This window comes from Zerene cesonia, chromosome 1 (assembly GCF_012273895.1).
Source record: "Zerene cesonia ecotype Mississippi chromosome 1, Zerene_cesonia_1.1, whole genome shotgun sequence".
NCBI lineage: Eukaryota > Metazoa > Arthropoda > Insecta > Lepidoptera > Pieridae > Zerene > Zerene cesonia.
Window position 1 is genome coordinate 1,389,322 of NC_052102.1, and position 13,877 is coordinate 1,403,198.

General features: G+C 34.5%; 1 non-coding gene across 1 annotated transcript; it reads right to left on the reverse strand.

Annotated features, from left to right (window-relative positions):
- Positions 1-572: 572 nt before the first annotated feature.
- On the reverse strand, positions 573-643 carry Trnag-gcc. Its single transcript has one exon. It is a non-coding gene; the product is annotated as a tRNA-Gly (tRNA).
- Positions 644-13,877: the final 13,234 nt, after the last annotated feature.

The window sequence follows — 13,877 nt, forward strand, 5'->3', positions numbered from 1 at the left end:
ACAAGTTTCTACTATAAGCATTTAAACACACAGTAAAGAGCATAAATTCATATAAATAACATGTATTATTTTATAAATTTTATATACTGTATATTTAAATTATATCTCAGTGAGTGGATCGGCAGCATAAGAAAATATGCACCTGGTAGATTCGAAATGTGCAATTGATTTTAGAATAATGTGGTTCTTGGAACACTGCGACACTGACCAATGCTTTACTGCTATCGTGAGTATTGATATGCTATCTCGCAGATAATATAGTGTGTTATTTTAAAACTTATGAGGTAGCATTATGAGATTAAGGTTTTATATGATGAATGTTTTTAAATTAAAGTGGTTGCTTATTAGAGTAGTCTATAAGGTTGAATAATTTGAGAAAAATGATTTTATAAGGAGTATTTTTAATGGATAGTGTTGTGTATGAAGATATTGCTTTGATTAGGTTTATTTCAAAAGTACTGCCGATAAAAATGCTTACTTACTGAATGGAATTCGTGTTCAAAAATATTATTTATAAAGTAATACTTGCATACAATATTTAAAAATGTTACATGAAAATAAAAAAAGTAACTTGCATCGGCCGGGAATCGAACCCGGGCCGCCCGCGTGGCAGGCGAGCATTCTACCACTGAACCACCGATGCTTATGATATGTGTCTGAAAGTAAGAATTATAAATGAGTGAAGGAATTTCTCTAGATATTTGCGCAAGAGATCTACACATAATTCTAATAATAATAAATTCTACGATAAGCAATTAATAACAATGACACCTTTTTATTGCTTATAAATATTATTATGCTGACTTCATATTGCGTAAATTGTGCATATTTCAAATTTATCTTTTGTGACTGAATTCTGAAACCTTAAATTTAATTTCGTTAAAGATTTTCATAGATCATGTCAAAAATTCGTGCAATATTTTAAAATTTTATTTATATTATAATAAAGTATTTTACAATGTTTCATATGTAAGATTTAAGGTTGAGTCTATTATTTGCCTTTATGGCTGCTGCATTTTTACGCTAAGCTGTAAGAAACGAGGTTAAACAGGGTCGAGTCTCAAAATAAAAATCTATTACGTATTCAAAATACTGCAGTAATATACATTGAAAGCGAAGTACATCTTTATCGTAGGTCACTCCTAAATTTTCCCTACAAATCTATACTGGGGCGTTCTTCGCCATAAGTTGGATTCTTTCTCTTCATATTGTTTCTTTCCGATCAGCGATAAACTGAAAGGGTCCGATTTATCGACCCGTACCACGTTATTTTTACGTTTGCGAGCTGTCGATCGTCGTCCAATGCGTAGGTTTGAGCACAGCGTACGATATGGTTCCCTTTTAAATAGACAATGGTGATAGAAATTGATGATTCATGCTATTTCGATCATAGTGGAGGGTGAGAGAATGGAGTCGCAGGGCCAATTTATAGCTCATACAACGTCGGACGGCAGCCGAATGTAAATGAAAACCGTTTCGCAGTTTATTGAGTCGAAAGATGTTATAGTTTTTAGCGGAGCGACATCGCTCGTAAAGATTAGCTTTTTATCGAGTCTGCTGTTTATTTGATTGGAAGTGTTAAAGGTTTTTGTTGAAATTTTCGGTTGTTAAAAAGTTCTTAATTAAATATTTTCATAACAACGTACAGAGGCTTATATTTATATACAATTTTCATTGATAAATAAAAAATAGAAAAGATGACATTCTTTCAAAGTAACTGTATTTTCAAGTCCACAGTTCACTTTTTCCACTGCTACGAGACATTCCAGTCTGAATATATAAGAGCGCCAGGGATCCGCTGAGATTAAGATATCGTAGGTCTGCCTCAGACGAGCTAGGAATTATTAATGACGTTGTGTTGCAGCGCTCGCCAGATATAGCAACAGTTTGATAGCTGTAGCCACATGAGTCTATTGTATTGGGCTTCGAGTTCTGGATAATTTTATATAAAAAAAAACCATTTCTTTTGCTTTTTAAACACACTAATCGCAATTTTAGAAGTTTATATGTGGAAGTTTTTTTGTTTGGATGTTTGTTCGTCAATCACGCTGAAACTACTGGACAGATTTTCAGAAAGTTTGATATACAGACATGGTATGAGGTAACTTGGGTAATAGGATACCTTCTATACGGATAAAATGCTCCCTTGGGATAAAACAGGAATCTTGATATCCGGGCGGATCCGGGACTAGCGTCTAGTTTCATATAAAAATAAATCATGTATTATTTAGCAAAATGTTATCTACAAATTAAACAATGAATTGAAATTGAATCGATATTATTAGAAAATAAACTGCAGCAGAAATTCAGCATGCAGAAAAAAAATCTTAATTACTGCATCCAACTCTACTCATCCTTTTTTGAAGTCGACTAACAATTTGTGAGTTGGTTCTTACAAATAATCAAAACTAAGGAATCACTTTCCTATTGTTTAACTTTACAGTCCAAACCAAAGCATTTAATTTAATTGGATGACATATTCAGAGTCCAAACAAAACTTCTACTCATAATGCACTAGCTGCTCCCCGCGGTTTCACTCGCGTTAGACCGTATCCCGTAGGAATATCGGGATAAAAAGTCACCTATATGTTATTTCAGTTATCCAGCTGTCTACGTGCCAAATTTCATTGCAATCGGTTCAGTAGTTTTTGTGTGAAAGAGCAACAAACACAGACACATCCTTACAAACATTCGCATTTATAATTATAATTAAGTAGGATAGGATAGTCTGAAGATCGAACCCATGAATTTATCATTATCACGCTATATCGTTATGTAAATACCTCGAATGAATTATGGAAAGACGGATTAATTATTTCTCAGATCCCGTGCACGGTTCTTGCATAAAATATTTTAATTTAATCCCCCTGAATGCATTAAAAGCTCTTTTGAAGTTAATTGATTATTTTTGTTCATTTTCTGATATTGCACGTCTAAGCAGTTTTGTGGCGTGAGCTTTAAATTTTTTAATGAATTTATTAGTTCGTTTGATTAAAATGGTGTAGCCTTGTAACACGATGTATGGAGAATTTTTTTAAATTTTTGTTAAAGAATTTTATTAAAAGTGTTTTTGTTTATGTTTGCCCGTTTATTCCACGTCGAAAATAGAGTAAGATATGAGGTACTCATTTGCAATTGGGTTCCAATCTATTTTTGGGTTTTTAATACTGGTATTTTTTTATACGTCACAGTCGGGAAACGAGCTGGTGGGTCGCGTTCGTCTTCGCAAAAGTAAGAGCTTTCACCGCCCACGAACATTTGTGGAGGCGTACGGCGTCTGTAAATAGATTGCAGATTTTAAAAGTCATAAAAATTAACAATAAAGAGAAGAAAGAAATATCTGAAAAGATAGGGAATGGGAAGGGAAAGAAGAAGGACTGGCCTATGGCTTCCCTAATCATAGTACGATACAATGGTACCTTCATATCTTTCCTTTTTCATGTTACTGTTTCATGCTTATATCTTGTGGAAGCGCGGTGCGAGCTTGCTTATTCGAAAAGTGGTGTTGTAATCTTGTGGTCTATTTCTCATGAAATTGTTGTCATAGCAACCGCCTACTCTTAGGTTTGGAACTCTAAAAAAACATATCATAATCTAGGAAGTCATTAAGCTCTTATTTAGTACTTTAATATTTCGAAGACTTTGATAATAATTAATTACCGCGCATACACCAATTACCTGAAACAAGAGACTGCACAAAAGTACAAAGTGTTATAATAAATCGTCTTCATACAAACAGGCCGTTCGCGTTAAGGTTTTAATTAAATTTCTCACAAAACACCCAACTTTAGCTATTTCCTATTTACTGTACTCCTATATAGATGTTTGATCAAATATTCAACAATGCATATGGAATGATTTTCCATTAAATCTGCATTGTTAGACTATGGTATGAAATTAGAACGGATGTATTTTTATTTTAACCTTTTATTGTAATTTGAAGGATATATTTTATAATGGCATATCTATTTTCATATTTATTTTCTTACCAATAAGTTTGGGTAAAGAGTGATCTATAATTTATTTTAGAACGAATAATAATTTCATCTTCCATGGACTTTCTTATTATAATCCGTTCATTCGTTCCGATGATAGGGGTCACCGTGACGTCTTGAAGCAGTTCTAATTCCAGTGTGGGAAAAGGACAGAGATAAGAGATTGTAGCGCGATCTGTTTTCCACACTGAAATGTTTTAAGACGTCACGGTAGCTCCCCTGAAAAAGAAAAGTTTGTTTAATATCAGGTACAAATACCGTATTATTTAAATAATTGAGAAATAAACAGAAATCTCTTAAAATTTATTAATATTGTTAGATTGATGAATAAATGAAAAAAAACTTGATTAAAACTGAATTTTTTCCCGTGCTTTGATTTGAACATACGTTATCTAGAAAGCGAATAAAAATATTGGCGTCTTTGTGCGATACGCTCGAACGATTCTAGCAAAAAGGTTAAATTTTATTGTCTAAATTTCCGTTCACAGGAGCAAGAATGAAAGAGGAGTGTTTAATTACATTATGACCAATTCCCATCCTTTGAATGCGACGAAATACGCCAGCTATTTGCGAACTAAATTGGATTGTTTCGGAAAGCGACAATAGATATAGCGAATGTATTTTCGACTTTTGCTGGTGTTGCACTTTTGTGAGCAAGGCTTTGAGAATGTACTGGGAATTTAATGTCTGTGTTGTTAACTGAAAAGTTCTTATCCAATTTTAAATCTTCAAGAAAGTTTATAATATCTCATTAAACTTTATTGTATTTAAAAGGTAGTAGTTTTGATTCTATCTACCAATACATAATCTGGTGGTTGGTACCTAAACTTTATTTAAATTACCATGTACTGTGGGAAAATTTATCGTCTATTTCATATTTCCACAAGAATATCAATATCTTTATTGCCAATTTTGACGATCTGATTTCTACTAAAACTGTTGTTCGTTCAGAGTTATGGAAGTTTATGACCGAATTTGCTTTGACCTTAAGTTTTATAGATAGTTTTGGTGCACGCTTCGGTATGAATGGGCCAGTTTCAATCGGAACAACGATTTAAAAATTCTAGTGTATTTGAGCGAAATGGCATGTTTGTATTTATTGTGGGCTGGGGACAACGGTATCTTTGGAGGGGAATGTTTCGAAGTAGGCATAATCTGCACATGAAGATAAAATAAGATACTTGGACAGTTATTAAAATTTTTACGCAAATTGTTCTTCTAATAAGACCTTTAATATCTATTTATACTATGTATCAATGATGTAAAAGATATTTTAATCATTGATCAATGCATAATTAAGATTTTATCAGAGTTTATATTTTACATATCATACACGATATTTAAATACAAAAAAACCTAGGTTCTTGATAAAAAAAGAAAAAATACAATCCGTTTCAAGAATGCAGCAGCCTGAGGTACCAGGGGCGCAGCGTCAAAGCAGAGATCAGAAACGCGGATGCGCGCTGCACTCAACATCCTGCTGATAATCATTTCCGCTTCGTCCTGCCTTGAATCACTCTCAATGATGAGACTGTAGAAGGTAAATAAATGAATTGTCGGATGAGTTTTTTTATTTTGTGTCTAAAACTCTTAGAGAATTTAGCAAAAAACGCATTGAAATAGAAAGGGAAGATGTTGATATAATTTTTCACACTTACTGTTTGTATCCAATGAAGTATTATCGGATTGCAATGAATGTCGATAAGACGTGTCTTATTTGATGGCAGTTGTGAGTCTATCATGATATCAATTAACTCTAACAGATAGATACTATGAAGTTTCAATAGGCAGTAGAAATATTGTTAGTACACAATTCAAACTTATTACAGCATAAAACCAATAGGTAATTGAGCCTAAAATACATATTATGCGCACCTGTTCGCAAAATTTGCGCCCAAACTCTTATCCTTTGATACGAAAATGTCCAGGAACGCCGTAAAGTTTGCATATTTATTGCAATAACCCTTAAATACCGTGGATATGAACAATTTTTACGTCTATTTATATGCTTATTACAATGTTGGGGATGTTGTACATGGGAAAATGTCGTATTTTGTGATGTTAAAAAGGTTATATGGTGCTTTCCTTTATAATCTATCGTATTATGTAAGTCTTTTTGTAACAATGAATTAGTAAAAAATTATAGTAAAAGGACAACTTTATATTTGAATTATTGAAGTAGTTGATTATTATTGAAGTACGTATGACTTATTGTAATATTTTCTTCAGGATTTAAACTAAGATTGAGACTAAGAAACCAGATTTATTTATTGATCTGTAAGGTTATTCGTTCTGTAATTTATTGCAATTTAAGTCATACATTGTCCTAAATTACGGTATCTACGCCCTAGTTACAATATTATTTTCACCAAGGGATCATAAGGTTTATTTTAAAAACATCATGAACATACATCCAAACCCGCTTTTATCTTTCCACTACATTTGTTGGGGACGCTGAACTTTCAAAATGGCGGCTGTCCATTGATGGCATTTATTGGATGATATAGACCACGTTTGCTTGGCATTTGATTTTAATATAGAATTGATTTTTGATATTTTTTTAATTTAATAATTGACTCATACAAACAGGAACATTGGTTATGTAATAGTAGATGTTATTAAATGTTGCTTGAAATCAGTAAGATTTTTAAATCGAATGGAAATTAAACAGAAGTCTGCTATTAAAATGTTTATATAATATCTAAGTTATGTTGTAAATTTGAACATATCTGATAATCCATTTATGAATAAATATTAAAATTACGTCTTAATTCAACACCAATTTTAAATTTTGAAATGTATAAGGTAAACGAACTAATAGATATAATTCTAACGAACGAATGAACATTTCAGGAGTTTGAATAAGTATAATATACATCATTTTTTTCACATTGAAGGATACAGTTTTAGATACATATAACAATTTACAAACATATTTTGTTTGCATCTAAGAAACGGATTCAGTATTCGATAAGAACAAAACCAGAGGCTAATGCTTCTACCATTTACCACCTTCTTATTGTGGGAGTCGAGCATGCTTCGGCACGAATTGGGCCAGCTCGCACCGGGGTAGTACCACACCCCCACAGAAAACCGGCGTGAAATAATAGCTTGCTATTGTGTTTCGTGCGGTGAGTGGGGGAGCCGGAGGCCTATTTCCTTGTCCTAGCCCTTCTCAGTCCATTCCTTTTTTCCATTCATCAATCCTTTCCTCATCTCTTTTCCCTTAAAAGCGGGCAGCGCATTCTCAGAGGTCTGAGCTTCTGCGAATGTTCATGGGCGGTGGTGATCGTTTACCATCAGGCGAACCACCAGCTCAGTTGCCCGCTATGACATAAAAAAAAAAACCACTAACCAACTATTATTAGACAAACGAGCTTTCACAACCTAGATAACAAATCTAGTCTAAATAAACTGCGACCCGGACTTGACTTTATTAAAACGATGGAACCAATGGCCGAAGAAATCTCATCAGTCGATGATAGAGTCGTATGAGCAGTGGAATGTTGAGATATTAAACCCTGAATGCGTCTAGACTTGGCAGTAACTTTTATGACACACGACAAGGGTTCGTAATGGACAAGAGGAAATAAACAGCGGCTAGCGATGCTATTTATGAACTATCAACGTTTTGCACGTTAAGATGTTTTCAAACCATATACCAGTATATCTTATTTGACAGTTTTCGGTTCGGTTCCGTATCCAAAAGGTTAAATGTGACTCCGGTACTAAGTCTGTCTGTCTGTCTGTCCAGCTGACCCTCTAGGCCCTCTTTCTGTATCTCATGAAACGTGATAGTTGATATTTACATTCATACGTAACCCATAGCGTTGCGAGTATAACCTGCACTTTACCGAGTTTCCTTTCTGATTGCAATTTTTTTTTTGTCATCGTCAGCAATGTATCTTACGTCGAACTTTACGCGTGTAGTATTTCCTCGGTGCGAGTTGGCCCAATTCATGCGTGCTCAAGCGTGCTTGACTTCCCCATTAACTAATGAATGGAACTAATGGATATATTTTATGGATGACAATGATGAAAAGTTATGAATTCAGCTTTTCTAACTGCTGTCTTGACAGCGAAAAGATGGGTGAATCTATAATAAGATAAAATTTCATTAAATTGAATTCACAATAATAGCAAACTTGGGAAAATAAACTTTGAGAGAACACATTTAACAATTTTGATGTACTTAACGGAGTGGAAATATCGATATTTCGTTCTTCATGTTCACTGAAAAAGGGTCACTGATTTTAAATGTACTCGAAGTAATAATAATAATATAATATAAGTAATTATAACTATTGGGTCTATATTTCGTAATAACATAATATATATATACGGATACGTTTGAGGCCGATTAGTACCGACCGATAACGAATCGAACACGAGTACCGGTAGATGGCGGCACTGCCGTCTCAATGCAACTAACTTCATGCTACAACAGAGCCTAGCTGTTAGAGGCGTGTCGGACCAAGGCTCACTTACCATTTGGGAGTCTTCGCGACAAGTTTTCAACGAAGCTAGGAACTAGTCTTCACGTTTCTTTGTACAGTCTTATTTGAGTTGTGATTTGTGTTCAGTTTAATCGTTTTGTGTAATTCGCTGCCATTTTATATGCGAATGATGAATTTATAATCCCTTCCATTTTTCTTACTCAGTTGAAAACAGAACACAAAACAACATATCGTAGTCTTTTTGATTGTTTCTAATAAATTTATTCACAAATATGAATAAAACGAGACCTTTCTATCGCAAAATTACAAGTACACTCAACTTTGACCGTCTGAAGGCAAAGCCTTTTATGGCCGATTTTGTTACAATAGTAAATATCAAAGATCTAATTTTCAAAGACCTCTTGTTAAGTTTTAAACGGTTCCCAAAATTCAGAAGTGCCCTTGACATGTTGAAGGCCTAACTATTTCGATTGCCGAATAAATATTTAAGCAATTTTGTGTGTATGACAGACTCCAACGAGATGTTTTACGGGACCCTTTCATTTTAGCTCGTGCTAATACAGTTTATTATGAAAAAGAGGCAGAGATGAGATGACATGAGAGTCCAGTTTCCGAGCCTCTGCGATGGAAAATTTCTTTTCCATACCTACGATTTTATGAAAGTATGTTGATTACTCAAGCCTGCAAGAACAGACCACAACGGCATTGATAAATTGATAATTAAGTAAATACAAAATACACTTATGTACGTACCATGAATATAAATAACCGCCATGTTGTACACTATTATACAAATACAAGGGAACTGAAATCATCCAAGTTTCATAGATTTACTTTAGTCACTTAATCAACAATGACAACAAGGTAACTAAAAAAACGTCCCAGTTGCACAGATAATTCTTTAGTTATTTAAAAGTGAAGTCCCTTGTCCCCTACTGGGGTATGGGGCAGATGATACACATCTGTTTCACTGATCGATTTTCTTTATAGACAAGTAGGTGATCAGCCTTCTGTGTCCTGCCAGACCGAGACATTTTTTTTTATTGTCCCCACCGGGAATCGAACCCAGGACCTCTCGGTTCTTCGCTCACGCGTTTACCACTGTACCAAGGAGGCGGTCTTTAGTTATTTAGTCATCAAATATTTATTTAATACATGTAAAAATTAAATCATGAAATAGCAACACCAATATTCAATTCCATTTAAAACAACAGCGCGCAATCTGTGCCACGATTTGAATTCCTAGAAAAAAGTAAATGATACCAACATATATCTCACACACACATTAAAACACCCTTCATACCCCTATTCAGTTGTGTAACAATTAAAAGCCATGGAGCGAATGCATCGGAATGTATCAGCGCAGAACGGCCACCACAGTTTAATACCCCCAGACATTTATTGTTTTAACAGCGCACTCGACTCATATTTCTCCCCTTTCTTTGTTAGTTTTTACTTATTACCGCATCGTATGAATAAATTTGACGCTTGCGACTCTACTGTTCGCGGTAAACAGGGAGGGATTGTGTTAGGGGCCTTTGAATACGGAGACCCAGTTGATTGTTTCATAGTAATAACTATAAACTGGTTTAGAGAAAAATGTTTCATGTCTCTTGTTCCGTTAAATGTGGTATGGACCAGATGTATGTCGCGTCTGTTTCGGGAATTTAATTTCGTCAGGGAAAAGTAGTAGAATAGAAAGTCTAAAGAAATTATTTTTAATCATCACAGTCGGCGATAAGCATCTTGCCATCTGGACGGCCGCTATACGAAAGGAGTATAAGTAAATACTTCATCATTTATGGCACAAATTAATTAATTTCATTAATATTTCAATCACGTCTTCCAAATTTTATAAAGTTGTCATGAGGCCCTAGAAATGAACTCCGACCCTGTCTACGATCATTCCGGATTAAATTTTCATTCCTGTTGTGGCGTTGAATTTTAGGCCTTCCCTCCGTTTGGTAGCAAGAAACACTTGCAATATTCATACGAACTGGCCGACTGCCGTTTATTTTGCATCGTTCAAAGCTTAACTTTATACCATTAAAATATTATGAACTTCACGACAATTATGGACGAATATTTCGAAATGAATTTAAATTCATACATTTATGCAGTAGTCATGAGTTTATTAGTTTCTGTTTCCTAATACGAGAGGGAAGTTAGTATATTAATTTTAGTTAAATATTTGTTGTGGTTGAGGGAGGTTTCGGGTTGGTTGGTTTTCATTGATTTTTCGAATGCGGGGAAGCATTTTATTTGCGTATCTACTTACTCTATATTGTGATCCTTAAAAATACACATTTAGCGTTATTGTTTCTAAAATAACACACGGTGGGCGTCACACCTTTTCGATATTTAGTAAATAAACAATTTTTACTTAGCATACGATGTTTTAGGGTTCTTAACACAAGGTTCAAAGACATACCGTGATGCTAAGTGACACCCGCTATATATTCGTTGCTGTCTGTAATCAGTTTATGATAATAGATTTCACTTAAATAGGAATTTATTTAATGTCTATCAATTTAAACTCACATCTTTTTGACTGTTGGCATTTACTTGTAAGGTTCAGGCAAACGGATTCTGAAACTCATATAATATCGACTTCTTGTGTCTGCCAGTTTTCTACACAGTTCAGTCAGTCATCAACAGTCTGCAGAGGTCGAGATGCGCTAGAGAAATTCGTCGTTAAATGCAACCGTGGAGCATAAGACATTAGACTTCACTCTTCAAATTTTGACATTTACCTTCCCTTCCTAAAATCTTTCTTCCCACCATAATTAAAAGCTTTCGAAGTTTTAATTTAACGTTCTCCTAAACAAGTGACTTTCATTTGTATTAAAACATTGACGTTAAGATATTTTAAAGTATTCGCTCCAGCACTCAGTTTTACATTTTGTGGTTAAGTTTATTTTATTCGACGCGGCAAGCGAGTGACTTGTTGGGCTATTAAAATATAGATTTAGACCAGGTTTTCTCTGTTTGATTTTGCTTTCTTAAATGTTATCATTTCTATGTAATTTCTTGGTTTTTTGTTAGTCCGTACTTTAGCAAATCGCACTAAAATGCGTGACCAGTCTTGAATGAAATTATTGGCAATATTAATATTCTCCTTATTTAAACGTATGTTTCTCCATTCATGTATTAAATTTGATATTTATCACTTTTTTATTTCTTTCTTTGTATTAGAACATATTGTAAGTTCATATTATTTCTATGCTTATAATGATCTTATGATGATGAAGTGGCTCGAGTGTCATGTTCCTGACTTTGCAAGTTTTATTATTGTGAATCTCATGCGAGTTAGAGAAAAAAGGCCTGGAAGGGGATGGAAAGGGCTGGAAATATTAAGAAGAAGAAGTCTTCGAATTCCCTAATACATCATTTTCATATTATGTACAACAGTAAAACTTGCTGTTAAGCAATAAGGCCGCCTCTTGTACAAACGATGTCTTTTTTTTCTGTTTACTGTGTTCTTGTTGTTTCTAAGTTTCTACAATAAAGGATTATAAATAAAATAAATAAATAAGTAAACTTGGTAACAGTTGGATAACCAGTGTTAGCATAATTCAGCAGCCCACACTGCAGTTGGTTTCATAGCCCGGCGCAGCGTGACGTCAAATGGATTGTTATACCCGCGGCGAAGGTTGGCGATGCACTTTTGTTCGTGGCGTCGTTATTTCGAGTGCGACCTGCGAACTGTTATTTGTTACCTTCGATTTTACATTTTAATATATTCATTTCGCGCCATCCTTTAGGAACGTGAGCGGTCATGCGGCGGAACTTTGGAAAATTGTGAATGTGTGCTGGAATTAATTTTGAATAGTGTTGTGGGTATGCGGTATGCTCGGCGCTGGGAGAAATTGATCAGCGAGTTATACAAGAATATTGTTAGGTTGAGAGAGAAATGTACTAGTATCTTTGTACCGACAGTATCAAGGGAATGTGGATAGTACAACTCGAAGTTAAAATTGTTCGAGTATATAAAAACTCTGATCGTAAAACCGTGTTAGTAAAAGTAGTTAAACGCCAAAAAACGTGATCTGCGCGTGAAATTTATGATGTACACTCGAATAAAACTCATTAGATGGACACCTAAAATATTTAACGACGGTACGGACAAGATTTGCGTTTAATTTTGTAATTAAAACTCACTCGAAGAAATGGCGGTAAAAAGGAAAAAAGCGCACTTACTATAACAAGCCGTCGTTCCAAGTAATTTATGACAATTATTAAAATTCTAGCCGCAACGGGAAAGTTGAACACGGAGAATTTCGTCTTGGAATATTTTACGTACGTAGGATGGGGAAAATAAAAAAAGCTCGGACGGTCCGCGGCCGTTATAAATGGCTAGTAATTAGGACACACACCATCGCGTTTGATAGGTCTGCGGTACAGTGGGAACACATTTTTCATTTTGTTATTTCAAACTCAAACATTTATTCATTCAACTTCCTTGGTACCATTAACTAGTCAGCGTAGGACCGAGGGTTTCTGAGACGAACAAATTGGTAAAAAAAACGGCATGGCACAAAAGACTGATCACCTATAAATTGTATGTAAAGAAAAACGAGCAGTGAAGGCATTATGCATCTGCTGACCCCATGAGTGGACAAGGGAATATACACAGACTAGCCGATTTTATACAAAAAAATATCTCGTTGTGCTGCAAAAGAATACATATTATGTAACGAAATTGCATGAAATATCCATGTAATTTCGTTCAACTTCTGTTTCTTTATACACTAGTCTTTAACTGATTTCATCGGCCGAGATATCCAATAGGTATCATACAAATAATATCATTTAGAAAAAAAAAAACAAAGAAGGATTTTTTTTAAACATGTATTATTCTACTAGTGATTTGCTTTAAGTTTTACTGAAATGTTATTTTCATAGTATGTATGCATTATGAAACAAATAGTAATTAAGGGTATTGTAAAGGTTTTTTTCAATGCTTTTTGGGAACTACATGAATACGATAATAATTCTGAAGCATATCTATGAATGATAAATAGGACTTAAGTTTTTTAATTAGTTTTTAAACGACGACGATATTGCATTGCATGATGTGCACCCACAGCTTTACTTTTACACTTTCCTAGCTCTGTTATAGGGTTATAACGATGAAACTGGGCTGGACTTTTTGCTGATATTATCGTTTTAGCGCCGTGTATTATGATCGTTTGTTCAGCGCCTCTCACAAAGAACACTTTTTCGCTTTTATCCCGTGCCGAGTTTGTTTACACATAAAACACGTTGTTTTATATTTTTACTAGCTTTTCGCCCGCGGCTTCGCCCGCGTAGAATTCGCTTATATCGCGCGACATGGTAAGGAGTATTTTCTTCGCATCAAAAAGTATGGTTTGTTCTTTCCCACGTTTAGCTCCATCATCATACCAAGTTTCATCAAAATCGG